Genomic DNA, 14261 nt, shown 5'->3' with positions numbered 1-14261 from the left:
ATTCTTATGGTACCTAGACAGCCAACACGGAATCTATGATTCTTACACATTTTAAACTAGTACATTGCATTTTTATTCAGAAAAAAATAAGTTTCTCCAACTTAGGGGAAGTGAAACCAAGAAATAAAACCCCACATCTAGTCTTCCTTCCTTTCCTTTCAATGTGAAGGAAGGCCACCAGGCATCGCCTCCTAAGCAGAAATATAAATTTTATATCTCTTTTTTGTATTAGGCTCACATTCCTACCCTCCTATTGTCATGGAATTCTAATGAGGGAATTTGAACCTCTGGTTCTGAACAGCATTATGCATGCTGTCTTATCAGAGAACCAACTTTTATTTAAGTTCAAAGAAAAACTATCCTTTTAATAGGAATAAAAGAACTGTGCTAATCCACTAAAAAGTGAAGGTCATGAGCTTACATCAATTTTGATAATGAAATGATGGTACAAAATACCAATGACAAAGGATTTACTATGGCTATTGCTAATTATCCAGATAAGAACTAGTTTGCAGAGACTTATGCACTGGACAATGTTTTAAATCATGGACAAATATCATATAGACAAGCCATAACCAAGGTAACTAATTCAACATTTCCAAAATACTGAGCATTTACTCTGAACAATAATAATGATGACATCCACTACTGATTGAGTACTTTTGGTTCTAAGCACTTTTCACATATTGCTTTAAATTTTTATCATAACCCTGAATAGTGAGTAATATTTGTCCCACTTTAAAGATTATAGAATTCAAGCAGAGGGTCCCAGCCTAAGTCACTGTGGCTACTAAATCTACATTCTCTCTAGGTCTAAAAAAAAAAAATGCTACCTGAAAAGCTTCCACAATGAGCTTACCCATGGTTCCCACTTTCAGGGAATGGGAACAAGAAAGTGTACCTAACAGCCCCAGGCAGGCAGTGCAGAGGTCAAGGGGTGTGAATCTGAACCAGAGAGAGCCTGAGCCCTCCCAGCCTTCCTACTGCCTGAGGGTAAAATGGATTCCAGGCCAGAGCATCAAATGGGCAAATACTAGTACACAATAGTCTCGAAGAGACACTCAGCCAGTATTCATATTCCCCAGCGCCCAAATCCTTCTTGTGGATTTCAACCCACGCCCACACTCAGTGGTAAGAAGATACCGTACAGTTCCCAAGGGTAAACTCCATTGAATTGCAAGCCAGTGATTCCCAAGGGCCACTGAACCATTACAACATCCACAAGCCTGTTTCTTAGGGAACATTGGCTTGTCAGCAATATGGGTATTCTCCTATCTCAAGTGAAGATTAATATGTAGCGATTAAATTTTTAGCTAATCTCCTATAAATTATTAACATCTATTACCATATGCCTCTCTCACATAGCCCTGAAATTGCTTTTGATGATATCACCAATAAATAACCTTCATATTGCTAAATCCAGTGGTCACTTTTGGGGCCTCCTCCCACTAGACTGCTCAGCAGCATTTGACACAGCTCTCCACTCCTTCCTTTCTGAAGCCAGCTTTTCTGGCTTTTTGATAGCACACTACCCTGTTTTTTCCCCTCTTAGATTCTCAGTGCAATCTCTCCTTGTCAAAGCACAGTTCTTGGACCTCTTCATCTCTCTTTCTTCCCTCTTCAATTAGGTTATTTTATCTGCTCCATTGACTTTAAATCCCATCTATGTGATGATAACTTCCAAAAGTGTATCATTAGCCCAGACTCAACCTGAGTATAGAATTATGCATACAACTGTCTTCTCAACTTACACACTCAGCTGTCTTACAGGCCCTTCAGAATTATCACCTAAACTTAAATGTTTATTTTAAACCACAACCACCACTCCAATTCTGGTGCTTACCAAATCTACCCTTTGTCAATAAATGACACCACTATCTAGTACTTGATTTCACAGATAAATGGGAGTCTCCTCCTCAACTCCTCTTCATCACAATCTCAGAAATTGTCAATTCCAACTCTAAAACACATCTTCAAGCTCTTTACTTCTCTCCATAGCTCCTGTCATTAGATTAATTTAAGCTTTCATCTTTCCCATGATCACTTCAAGGGCCTCCTAACTCACATCTCTCTTTATTCTTGTTCTCTCTCAAACTCATCCTCCATATAACATCCAGAGTAATCTTCTAAAAAATGAAAACACAGAAATGTAATTTCATCAATCTAAAAGTCTTTATTGGCTTCCCATGGTACTTGAAATAAATATTTTCTACAGAGCCTGGACCCATCTACCTCTTGACCTTCATCCTGGGCCAGTATCCCCTCTTTCTCTTTGCCCCAGCCAGCTGGTCTTCCTTTAAGTCCCCTTGCACACCAAATCCTTTCCATCTTATGGCCTCTGCACCTGCTCTTTCTTCTTCCTAGGATTCTCTTAACCCCACTCTTGCATTGCTGACTTTTTTTCATCCTTTAAGCCTCTGTTTAGATGTCAGCATTCTGGCTCTATATGACACCTACTTTAAAGTTGGTCCCTACCTCTAAACTTATTTTTCTTATGGAACCTGTTTTTCTTTCTTCCATAAAACTTATACTTTGGAATTACAGTTTTATTTGTTTGCTTGTTTTATATTTCCTTCACCAAACAATTGAGCTCCATGAAGACACAGGACGTACATATATTTGATTTACACCTATATAAAATTGAACAAATTGTTAACTAAAGGAAATATGCAACCTATTGTTCAGAGAAAAAATATCAATGTATAGTGTATCAATTTTTATTAAAATATAAGTTTACTAGAAGCCCGATGCATGAAGATTCATGCCAGAATGGGCCTTCCTTTCCCTGGCTGTCGGCACCACTTTCGCTCTGGCCAGAGCCACCTTTCCACCTTCCTACACTGCTCAGAGGCCCAGAGCACCCCTGGCAGCTTGGCAGCTGCGTATGCAAATTAACTGCCATCTTTGTTGGGTTAATTTGCATACTCACTCCTGATTGGCTGTGGGCATCACGAAGGTACGGTCAATTAGCATGTTTTTCTATTATTAGGTAAGATATGTATACAGATAAAAAAGAGAAGGTATACTAGAATATAGATATTACCTTCTAATTATTTTTATTATGTATTTCTGGGTTTTCCTAATGTCTTACAATGAATATGTTTTACTTTTAAAATCAGAAGCAAACCTTTTAAGCACTGCTCCTGTTCCTCAGATACATTATAATTAGTTCAGCTCATGGGAAATATGTTGGTTCCTTCCCAGAGGCTGGAATTATATTAGCTACCCACCAAGTGATTAATCTTTATGACTTGAAATAAAATTTGTCTTAGCTAATGCCTTATATTACTAAATAAAACTTTTCTAATTGCTAGAAAAATGTAGTTACATACAATGCTATGCAGTTCCAAAGGGGATTAGAACTTTGAAGAAAGACAATTATTAATAATATTTATGATGGTACAAAAACAGCTACATTTGAAAGAATTGTAACTTATATCCTCAAAAGCCTTTTCTGAATATCAACAATACTGGATTGTCAGAAGTGCCTACAAACCTGATTATAATAATCTCTGGCACAATGACCTTATCCAAATATGTGGACAGTCAAACACTTTTACATAATTGTACAGTATTAAGTTTCATCATCTCACACAATTCAAAATGTTAGATGTTCTTTTGCTCATCAAGAGTGAAAGTTTTCAGTCATTTGAAAAAAAAAGTATATAAACTGTTATTTTTGATAGAACACAAAACATTGTTTCTTATAAAACTTTAAGCAAAAAATAAAAAACAATTCACAATCAAGACTTTGAAAGTTTTCCTTTCTTTTATGCTTGAGCTAATCGGATAAATACGTACTTTTCCAATTTAGGAACAAATCTTGCAGAAAATGATGGAATGGAAATATTCCTGATTTTTAAATGAACTAATTGTTAGACTGTTTCAGAGGAGCAGTATTGGAAAGAACATTCATCTATTTATGGCACTAAGCAGATGAACCCTTGTTTTGAGAAAAATGTTCAGAAATGTTTAATATATTGTGAAGGCCCAGAACAACCACCCGGTATCATATTCATTTTTCAACTAAAGTAAAAATGATGAAGGTAAAAGGTCACCTGGACCAGCACACATCTTTAATTCAGTTGTTATATTACAATTAAATCTTAGTAGTGATGACAGAGAGGACAGTTGCCAGAGATTAGACTAGAGTATTAGATAAACTGAGTAGTGCAGACATACTATTAAGATAAATTCAATAAAAAGAACCTCAGTTTAAGACTATACATATTTAACCTGCATAGGAGATACCAAGTGGAAGCACATGTACAAGTGCATGAACACAAACTCAAAACTAAAGATTTACATTATTATACAATTCCTCTTGAATGTTAACACCGGGATTACCAGAGAATCCATGGACCTTTTCTTCTAAGGGAAAGAGATAAAGTTTTGTCATGTAACTCATTATCCAAACCTTTTTTTTTTTTTGGGGGGGGGGTGTAAAAATTAATAATCTTAAACTCAATTATAAGAATTCAAGAGGAAGGAACACTTCCAAGCTCATTCTATGAAGCCAACATCACCCTAATTCCAAAACCAGATAAAAACAACACAAAGAAGGTGCATTACAGGTCAAAATCCTTCATGAACATAGATGCCAAAATCCTCAACAAAATTCTAGCAAATCGGATCCAGCATTAAGATCATACACCATGACCAAGTAGCATTTATCCCAGGGATGCAAGGATGGTACAATATCCACAAATCAATAAACGTGATAAATCACATAAACAAATTGAGACATAAAAATCACAGTCATATCAATTGATTCAGAAAAAGCATTTGATAAAAATCCAACACCCTTTCTTGATAAAAGCCCTCAGCAAAGTGGGAATAGAGGGTTCATACCTCAACATCATAAAAGACTTATATGACAAACCTACAGCCAACATCATACTCAATGGGCAAAAACTAAAACCATTTCCCCTAAGAGGAACAAGACAGGGATGCCCACTTTCACCACTCCTGTTCGACATAGTACTGGAAGTGCTAGCCATAGCAATTAGACAAGAAGAAGAAATAAAAGGTATCCAAATTGGAAAAGAAGACGTAAAGTTGTCATTATTCACAAATGATATGATACTGTACATAGAAAACCCTAAAGACTCCATCAAAAAATTATTAGACTTAATAAATGAATTCGGCAAGGTAGCAGGATACAAAATTAACGCCAAGAAATCTATGGCATTTTAATACACCAATAGTGAACTTACAGAAAGAGAGATTAAAAAACAATCCCATTTACCATTACACCAAAAAAATTAAGATACCTAGGAGTAAACTTAACTAAGGAGGTAAAAGACCTGTGCTCGGAAAACTACAGGACACTGAAAAAAGAGATAGAGGAAGACATAAACAGATGGAAGAACATAACCGTGTTCATGGATTGGTAGAATCAACATCATTAAAATGCCCATACTACACAATAGACCAATGGAATAGAATAGAGAACCCAGAAATCAACCCAAATCACTATGCTCAATTAATATTTGACAAAGGAGGCAAGAGAAATACAATGGAGTCAAGTCAGTCACTTCAATAAATGGTGTTGAGAAAATTGGACAGATACCTGCAAAAAAATGAAACTAGACCACCAACTTACACCATACACAAAAATAAACTCAAAATGGATAAAGGACTTAAACATTAGACGGGAAACCATAAAAATCTTAAAGGAATCCACAGGCAGCAAAATCTCAGACATATGCCGAAGCAATACAGTATCTTCACCGATACAGCTCCTAGGGCAATGGAAACTAAAGAGAAAATAAACAAATGAGACTACATAAAAATAAAAAGCTTCTGCACAGCAAAATAAACCATCAACAAAACAACAAGAAAGCCCACTGCATAGGAGAACATATTTGCCAATGTTATCTCCGATAAGAGTTTAATCTCCAACATTTACAGGGAACTCATACAACTTAACAAAAGGAAGATAAACCACCCAATCAAAAAATGGGCAATGGACCTAAATAGATACTTTTCAAAAGAGGTCATAGAGAAGGCCAAGAGACATATGAAAACATGTTCAAAGTCACTAATCATCCAAGAGATGCAAATCAAAATGACAATGAGGTACCATCTTACACCTGTCAGAATGGCTATCATCAACAAATCAACAAACGACAAGTGCTGGCAAGGATGCAGAGAAAACGGAACCCTCATGCACTGCTGGTGGGAATGCAGACTAGTGTAGCACAGTATAAAATTTCCTTAAAAAACTAAAAATGGAACTCCCATTTGATCCAGTGATCCCACTTCTAGAAATATATCCCAATAAACTAGAAACACCAATCAGAAAGGATATATGCACCTCTATATTCATAGCAGCACAATTTACAATAGCTAAGATTTGGAAACAGCCTAAGTGCCCATCAGCAGATGAGTGGATTAGAAAACTGTGGTACATCTACACAATGGAATACTACACTGCTGTAAAAAGGAAGGAACTCCTACCATTTGCAACAGTGTGGATGGAACTGGAGAGCATTATGCTAAGCAAATAAGTCAGTTGGAGAAAGATAAATATCACATGATCTCATTCATTTGTGGAATATAATGAACAACATAAACTGATGAACAAAAACAGATCAGACACTTAAACCTCAGAGGGAAGGCAGGGGAGAGTGTGGGTAAAGGGGAGAGATCAACCAAAAGACTGTGTCTGTGTCCAGACTGTGTCTGTGACTGTGTCTGTGTCCATTGGTTATGCATATAAGCATAACCAATGGACACAGACACCAGGGGGGGTGAGGGCATGAGCGGGAGAGTAGGAGGCAGTGGGGGAGATAAGGACACATATGTACACCTTAATCAATAAAGAAAATTTAAAAAAAGGAAGAAGACAAGTATAAAATCTGAAGGCTTTATCCAGATTTACATTATTATAGATCAATGTCACTAATAGAAGTAGATGCATATGTACACACACGCACACACACACACACACACAAAGGGGGGGGGGGAGAGAAGAGAGAGAGAGAGAGAGAGAGAGAGAATGAAAAGTGACTTCCTTCTAACATTCTTGGTTAAGACAGAACATCTCACATAAGGGATTATTTTCATTTTTTAGGATATTCTATTTTTAGGAATGAACCTGAATTATTAACCATCAAAAAAAAAAAAAAAGACACCTTGATCATGTCACTGTAATTGTTATACATAAAATATAGAAAGGACTAAACTCCATCAATTTTTTTTTTTTTTTTTTTTTTAAATATATTTTATTGATTTTTACAGGGAGGAAGGGAGAGGGACAGAGAGCTAGAAACGTCGATGAGAGAGAAACATCGACCAGCTGCCTCCTGCACATCCCCCAATGGGAATGTGCCTGCAACCAAGGTACATGCCCTTGACCGGAATCGAACCTGGGACCTTCCAGTCCGCAGGCCGACGCTCTATCCACTGAGCCAAACCGGTTTCGGCTCCATCAATTTTTAAAATTAGATTATTTAATGTTAAAACCTTATTTAAAACATTTTAACATTAAATATACTTTTAAAATATTTTAAGGAACTGCTTTTACCATGTCTTTGCTTGCTGTTAATCCTGTGATTATGACATGTTTTAACATTAGAAAAAAGGGGGGGGGGGAAATGGACTCAATTTATCCATGAGGTTCTTACTTGTGATTATAGGTTAATTTTATCACAGATCTGTTAGCTTATCATTTATGTGATTCAAAATATTTTAAATAAATTGGGCACATTATTATTTTAATTGTTTTAAATTAAATTAGATTGCCCAATTATTTTAAATTATGTTATTTTATTTAGATGGTTACCTAAATTCTATTGAAAACAAACTTTCTAAATGTCACACCAACCCTGTTATTTTTGAATATTTAAAAGCAGTTCTTCACACATACACAATAAAGGTTGTTGACTGACAATCATTAAAAAGTAGGCAATCATGTATTTAAAATACTCAAAACTAACATTTCATAAATTTCTCAGAAATCCTCCAAATTAATCATTCTTATAATTTGTCCTAGCTTAGTGTCCCCCCCCAGATGCAAAAGTAAACCTATTCTGGAAAAATATAAAATCGACCAAAGCCTCAAGTTATCTCTAATTTGTCCTATTCGATATTCAGTGATTATTACAAATTTGTCAATTATACCTTAATAAAATTGGGAAAATCTAAAAAAAAAAAAAAATCAAGACCAATCTACAGCACTCTTTCCAAGACTAGTATGGCTGACATGGAAATCTAAACGAGTGTACATAGTATTTTCCTTAGGGACACACAATGTATTTAGCCTTAAGACTGACCATGCACGCCATAGGATATATTAGTTTTACAAAGTTCTTTCAACCACATGCTGCACAACTGTGCTTGCAAGAGAACATCAAAAGTCTTCTGCTACAATCCCCTCAATCAGTCACAGTGGAGAAGTCATGATACCTACAGTGAGAACTCTTCAAATGTCTAAAGTAATAAGATCCATACAGAGCAAATACATGCTCAGCAATACAGTATAGTTTAAATGTTGTTTTAAAAAAGAGAAAAGAACATCTAACCAAGCAAATATATTCACTTGTTCTGCAACAGGATCCTCAGTACTTTAGCAACAGTGTTGCCCAAAGACTGTGGGGAGCTTCCTCTTTCCTATATCAATAACTTGAGATGTTTCACTGTAATATTTCTACAGAAAAAAAAGGAGAAAAATGAATACTCCTAAGCACTAAGAGGTAAATAGAATGTTTTCAACAGATGCTATAATTCAAATTCCAAAACATGCTGTTAAAGTTAAGATAAAAGGCAACACAGTCCAACTGGCACAGCTCAGTGGTTGAGCATCGGCCTATGAACCAGTAAGTCCCGGTTCAATTCCTGGTCAGGGCACATGCCCAGGTTGAGGAGGCAGCTGATCAATGATATACGCTCATCATCAATGTTTCTATCTCTCTCTCTCCTTCTCCCTCCCTCTCTGAATAAAAAATACAAAAAATAAATAAAAAGATAAAAAGCAGCACAACAAGCATTTGGTTCTCAGAACTAATTAGCATCCCACATAAATGTCCTCACATGAAAACTGTGACCTTTGTACCAAAGTGATTCTGAAGCGATTCTTCCAACTCATAAATTCTGAAACCATGAGCAGTGTGTGCCCATGTTTGAGGCTATCGTCAAATTTATCCTTTCAACAAATATTAACTGAGCACCTTCTAAGATTAAAGCCCTATCCCAAATGCAGTAGCACAGGAGCTTGACCTTTCAGGAACACTGAGTTAAGAAGTGAAGATAAAATACAGAAGAAAATGTTGTTTGTTGAATGATATAAAGTAGAAGGTGACAAGGACCTGAAGGAAGAAACAGAAGTTATGGAATTTCAAAGGTGCCAGGAGGAAATTCTAGTTGTAAAGGTTAGCAAAGACCAATAGGTAAAGTAACATTTAAACTGAAGAATTGTCTCATCCTTTCGGAAGATGTGTGTTTACACATCATACAGATATTATTCAGTATGGAGATGAGTGAGTGTGACAATAGCTCAATGTCAATGGAATGAAGCAGAGACGGTGTCTAACTATCACAATCAGCACATGGCAGTAGATTTGCCTCCAAACCACAATCACTGTGGGTTACAAACAACTTCAGCTCGCTTTCTTTCATCACATACTAAGGACATTTGGAACCAACTCTATAATTTTACATGTTTAAAAGTAATTCACAAAATAGATTACTAATGGATAGCTAAAATTTAATGCAAAGGAGTTAATTGCAACATTTTCAGAAGCTCTCAAAGTCAAGTGTGCATCCTTAGGGATGTTACTTTGCTATTTCCACTTGCCACTAAGAGGTTTTCATATTTTCATAATTCATGGCACTTAAGTATAATTTCTAGCTCCAAAATCACTATGCACTAAAATATAATTTTTGTTTTAAAAGATCCATTACTTGAGAGCTTTTGATAATTCACAATCATTAAATAGAATTTACTGATGATATGCGGGTAATTCTAATAGTGTCAGACATAATTTTAAAATTGCAGATTTCAGCTATAGAATAAATTAAAATAATCTTTCTATCACTTTATTTGGAGCATTTGTTTCAACATATGTTAGGTTCCTTTTTATTTTTTATTCCTCTTTAATACCTAAAAGTAATTCATCCCAGAATATAAAATCATGTGGCTAGTTACTACACATTTTTCAAGAATACATCTTAAATTCAAATACAAACACAACCACTATATTATTGATATAGTGCTGACACCTAAATCAGTAACGTGACTGCATAAACATACTGACATTCCTGATAAAATTCTCCAACGATATTGCATGCTCCTTGAGGTAGAAATATTGTCTATTTTAAAATTTTACACATCACTACAGCTGAAATCCACCCAGTAAATATAGGTTAAATGGATAAATGGGTGGATATATTTAAAATTATTAATCAAGCATCTATAATATCATTTTACTTTTCTGATTCCAAATATCCTGAGAATAATTATCAAGGCTGTTCAAACCAGTCCTCCGCAAGGTGAGGCACTTAGGCAAATGAATTATTTTAAGCTGAAAGCAATCGAGACCTTGAAGACTCAAGAGAACCTTCTACTTCTCCCTTAAAGAATTTAAATAAGGGCTCCAACCTATAAAAAGAATTATCACCAGAAATAACTTTTTATGACCTGTCTATAGGACAGGGCAAACTTTTTTTTAATATGTTTTACTGATTTTTTACAGAGAGGAAGGGAGAGGGATAGAGAGTTAGAAACATCGATGAGAGAGAAGCATCGATCAGCCACCTCCTGCACACCCCCTACTGGGGATGTGCCCGCAACCAAGGTACATACCCTAGGCCGGAATTGAACCTGGGACCCTTCAGTCCGCAGGCAGACGCTCTATCCAATGAGCCAAACCGGTTAGGGCAAACTTTTAATTATTGACCAGGTGTGCTTATCATCCTGCAATGACCTTTCTCACCTCTGAAGCCCTAAGGTGCCTTACCTCTCCTTAGCTCAGAATGCCATATATACCTCATTTTACCTTTGTGTAGCTGAACCCCTTGGGTATGTTGGGTCTGTAACTCTCCCATACATGTGGGGTTCCCATATATACATTCGTAATTAAATTTGGACATTTTCTTTTGTTAATCTGCCTCCTTTCTATTTGATTATTAGACCAACCAGAAGAAGCTAGAAGGGTGGAGGAAAGTCCCCCTCACCCACCCCCCCCACACACACTTTATTATACTGGTTTTTGCTGTTATATTTTAAAATAATGTACAATACTTAAAAGATACTTCGGTGAACTGATGAGTACCCACCATAGTCATAGACTTGGGAGGAAACTAGAGCCAATCAAGTGCAACTTCTTACCTGGTGAATCAGTCTAACACCTGTCTGAATGCAGGATTCTAACACTAGAGTCCCAGGGTACAGTTCTGAAAACCCACTCTACTGTGGGATACTCTAAATGTTACAAATGTCTTCTTCACCGTGGACTACATAAAGCCTCTTTGTCCTTCCATCCTTTGGGCCAAATTTTTTGTTTGCCTTTTTGTTTGTTTGTTTGTGTGTTTGTTTCAATGTCAAGTAAGTATAGCCCCATTTCTAAATGAAAATAAGAACTTGAGGATAATTATTATGACTATTCTATTCAGAGTCTTTGTATTTTTCAGGTTAAACATTCATTCATTGATATGGCATAGCTTCCACACCTTTCTTCAAGATGGTAGCCCTCCTTAAATACACATTTGGCATTTGAATGGTTGAAAAATAACACTCTAGATTTGCTCCCGCCAAAGTAAAATACAAGCGTTTGATGCAATGACATGAAATTGCCAACACAACCATTTTTGACCTAGAAAAATGACAATTCTGTATAGCTCGATATAATAGCATTATCTTCCTTGATGTAAGCACTGCACATCCATCAATGAATCCTCAGATTGCATTAGCTTTTTAGCAGCTGTATAACATCACAGCTTTATATTAGGTTTGAGGCCAAGTAAATCCCTTAGGTCATTTTCCCATCAACTTGTGCAATGAATTTTATGGAATTTATAATGCAAGAATTTACTTACCTGCCACTTACTAGTTTTATTATGCTTATGAAAATTTTTTGAACTCTTAGAGTTCCAATGTATCCGAAATCATATCGTGCTTACTATATGCCAGACACGTAGTCATTATGAGTGGTTCACATTTCATCCACACGAGCTACAATCATTATCTCGTTCCCCACGTTACAGAGGGGGAACAGAGACACTGAGAGGACAGGTGCACTCCCTTAATCGCTATATTACGCTGGCGCTCAAAATAAGGAAACTATCTTTCTCAAGTGGTTTGGGATAATTGAATAATATACATAGTGTATTTCACTTTTCCATCTCTTTCCTTTATCGAGCATGTTCAATTAGCTGCTAAACGCAAGAGATTTTAGCTACAAAATGCTTGTCTCTTGCACCTGGCATTTCCTTTCAATTCTTGCAGGTCATTCTCTAGTTCTTAACACTTTTAATTCTTTTGCAATTCTGTCTATTGAAATTGCCTCTTAACTGGTATTTCCCCATATTGTCCATCTGCCTTCCACTCACTCTATATGATTCTGTGTCCTATTTCTTGTCACCATCTCAATTTCTACTTTGTTTTTGATAACCCCATTTAAGTATTATTGCCTCTTACTAGTACTTTCTATTCCTTCAAAGAGAAAAAATAAACAGGTAAAATATCGTTTCCTGTCTTTATTTGTATTTATTTATTTTATCCCATCACCATGTATCCCCCATAGACTCTCTTCCACCTCTCCCCACACCAGTCACCACACTATTGTTTGTAATTATACCATTTTCCCTTAAATTGTAGGCCTCCCTCTCCTATTGTCTTTCCTTCAGAGTCAAACCTAACAGAGTAAGTATAATACTCCAAAAATCAATTTATAGAATGTCCTTCCATTAATAAAACCAAAATATAAAGGTTGGGATAAGAAAAGCGTTCTGGAAAGCAAGATGGTCGAATAGCAGAGGCGCTGAAGCCAGATGGCCTGGGTTGAAATCTCTACTCTGTCTTTTACCACTGGGTAATTCTTGTCAAATCACTTAAGCTTCCTGTGCTTCCATTTCCTCGGTGGTAAAATAAGGATGAAAATAATATCTACCCCTTAGGGCTGTTGTGCAAATTAAATTAGTCAATATATCTAAATGGCTTACAACATCAGTCATTATTATCACAAAAGACCTTGTAAATTAAGTAAGAAATCTGCATCTCATTGCTTAAACATCAGGAAAGCCTCATCATTAGGCATTTGCTTTGGTCCAGATGCCTATTCCTGTACCTGTGGGTCTTATCTCAGTTCCTTTATTGGCCCCTCAAGTCACGCTATTTTCTAAACACTCCTGGTAAATGCTCAGCCCTATCTAGCCTGACCTATGGTCAGTCAGCAGTTCCACTGCATGGTCCCAGATCTTTGAGAAAATGAACTGCAGAGAAATAACAAAAGAAAAGCATATTCCTCAGGAAAATAATCAAAGGAATAACTAGAGCAACAAGAGAGAGGGACATAGACTCATAAGAAAACAAAAAATAACATGGGTCTAAATAAAGGAGACGGCTTATCTGAGATATTTTTTAATGAAAAAGAATTCATAACACTCAATAACTGATTAAATGAGGGAGGTGTAGGAAGAAAGTCAAGGATGGCTACAAAAATTGCAGGTGGATATTTTGGCTGGTGATGTTATCAGCTACATTTGGAGTGAAGAAGAAGCAAGTCTGGTGAGCTGACACTTGTATATGCAGAGTTTGACATAAATATCGAATAACCAGAAGCAATTAGATAAGAGAAACTGGTGCTCAGTATCCCACCTACCCATTATCAGTAGAGACACTTTTTGAATTGGTTTGTTCTCTCAGTTTCGAGGATAGATTATAATGATCTACTCTTGCCTTCTCTCGCGAATTGAGACACATGGGTAGAATGGCTGGCTGCAAAGCAATCTGTGGCAACAAATAGCACAGATCTCACCAGGGAAATCTCACCAGAAATTGTAACCTCATTAAAACAACGCACTAAATTCCTGGGGTAACCAGAGCTACAAGCAGATGGAAAGGCCTTTCATTTGAATAAGCTCCCCTCCCCTCCAGCATCCATGCTTTCATCGGAACCTAGACACACATTAGAAAGTAAATGGACTAAAATAGAAATTCTGCCTCCTTGCTTTTGCTTTACTAAACAAAGTATATTTGTATTAGGAAACTGAGTTTCTACTTTATTTTCAAATAATAAGTTACTAAATGGCAGTAAACA

The 14261-nt window shown here is 36.3% G+C and overlaps 1 protein-coding gene across 4 annotated transcripts in view; it reads right to left on the bottom strand.

Moving 5' to 3' along the window:
• CPNE8 (copine 8) overlaps positions 1–14261 on the bottom strand; it is a 194540-nt gene that overhangs the window by 145157 nt on the left and 35122 nt on the right. The window lies entirely within an intron of this gene.

The sequence above is a fragment of the Eptesicus fuscus genome, chromosome 7, assembly GCF_027574615.1.
Source record: "Eptesicus fuscus isolate TK198812 chromosome 7, DD_ASM_mEF_20220401, whole genome shotgun sequence".
Classification (NCBI taxonomy): Eukaryota; Metazoa; Chordata; class Mammalia; order Chiroptera; family Vespertilionidae; genus Eptesicus; species Eptesicus fuscus.
Note: the sequence above shows the minus strand (reverse complement) of the source record. Positions and strands in the feature narration are given on the sequence as shown.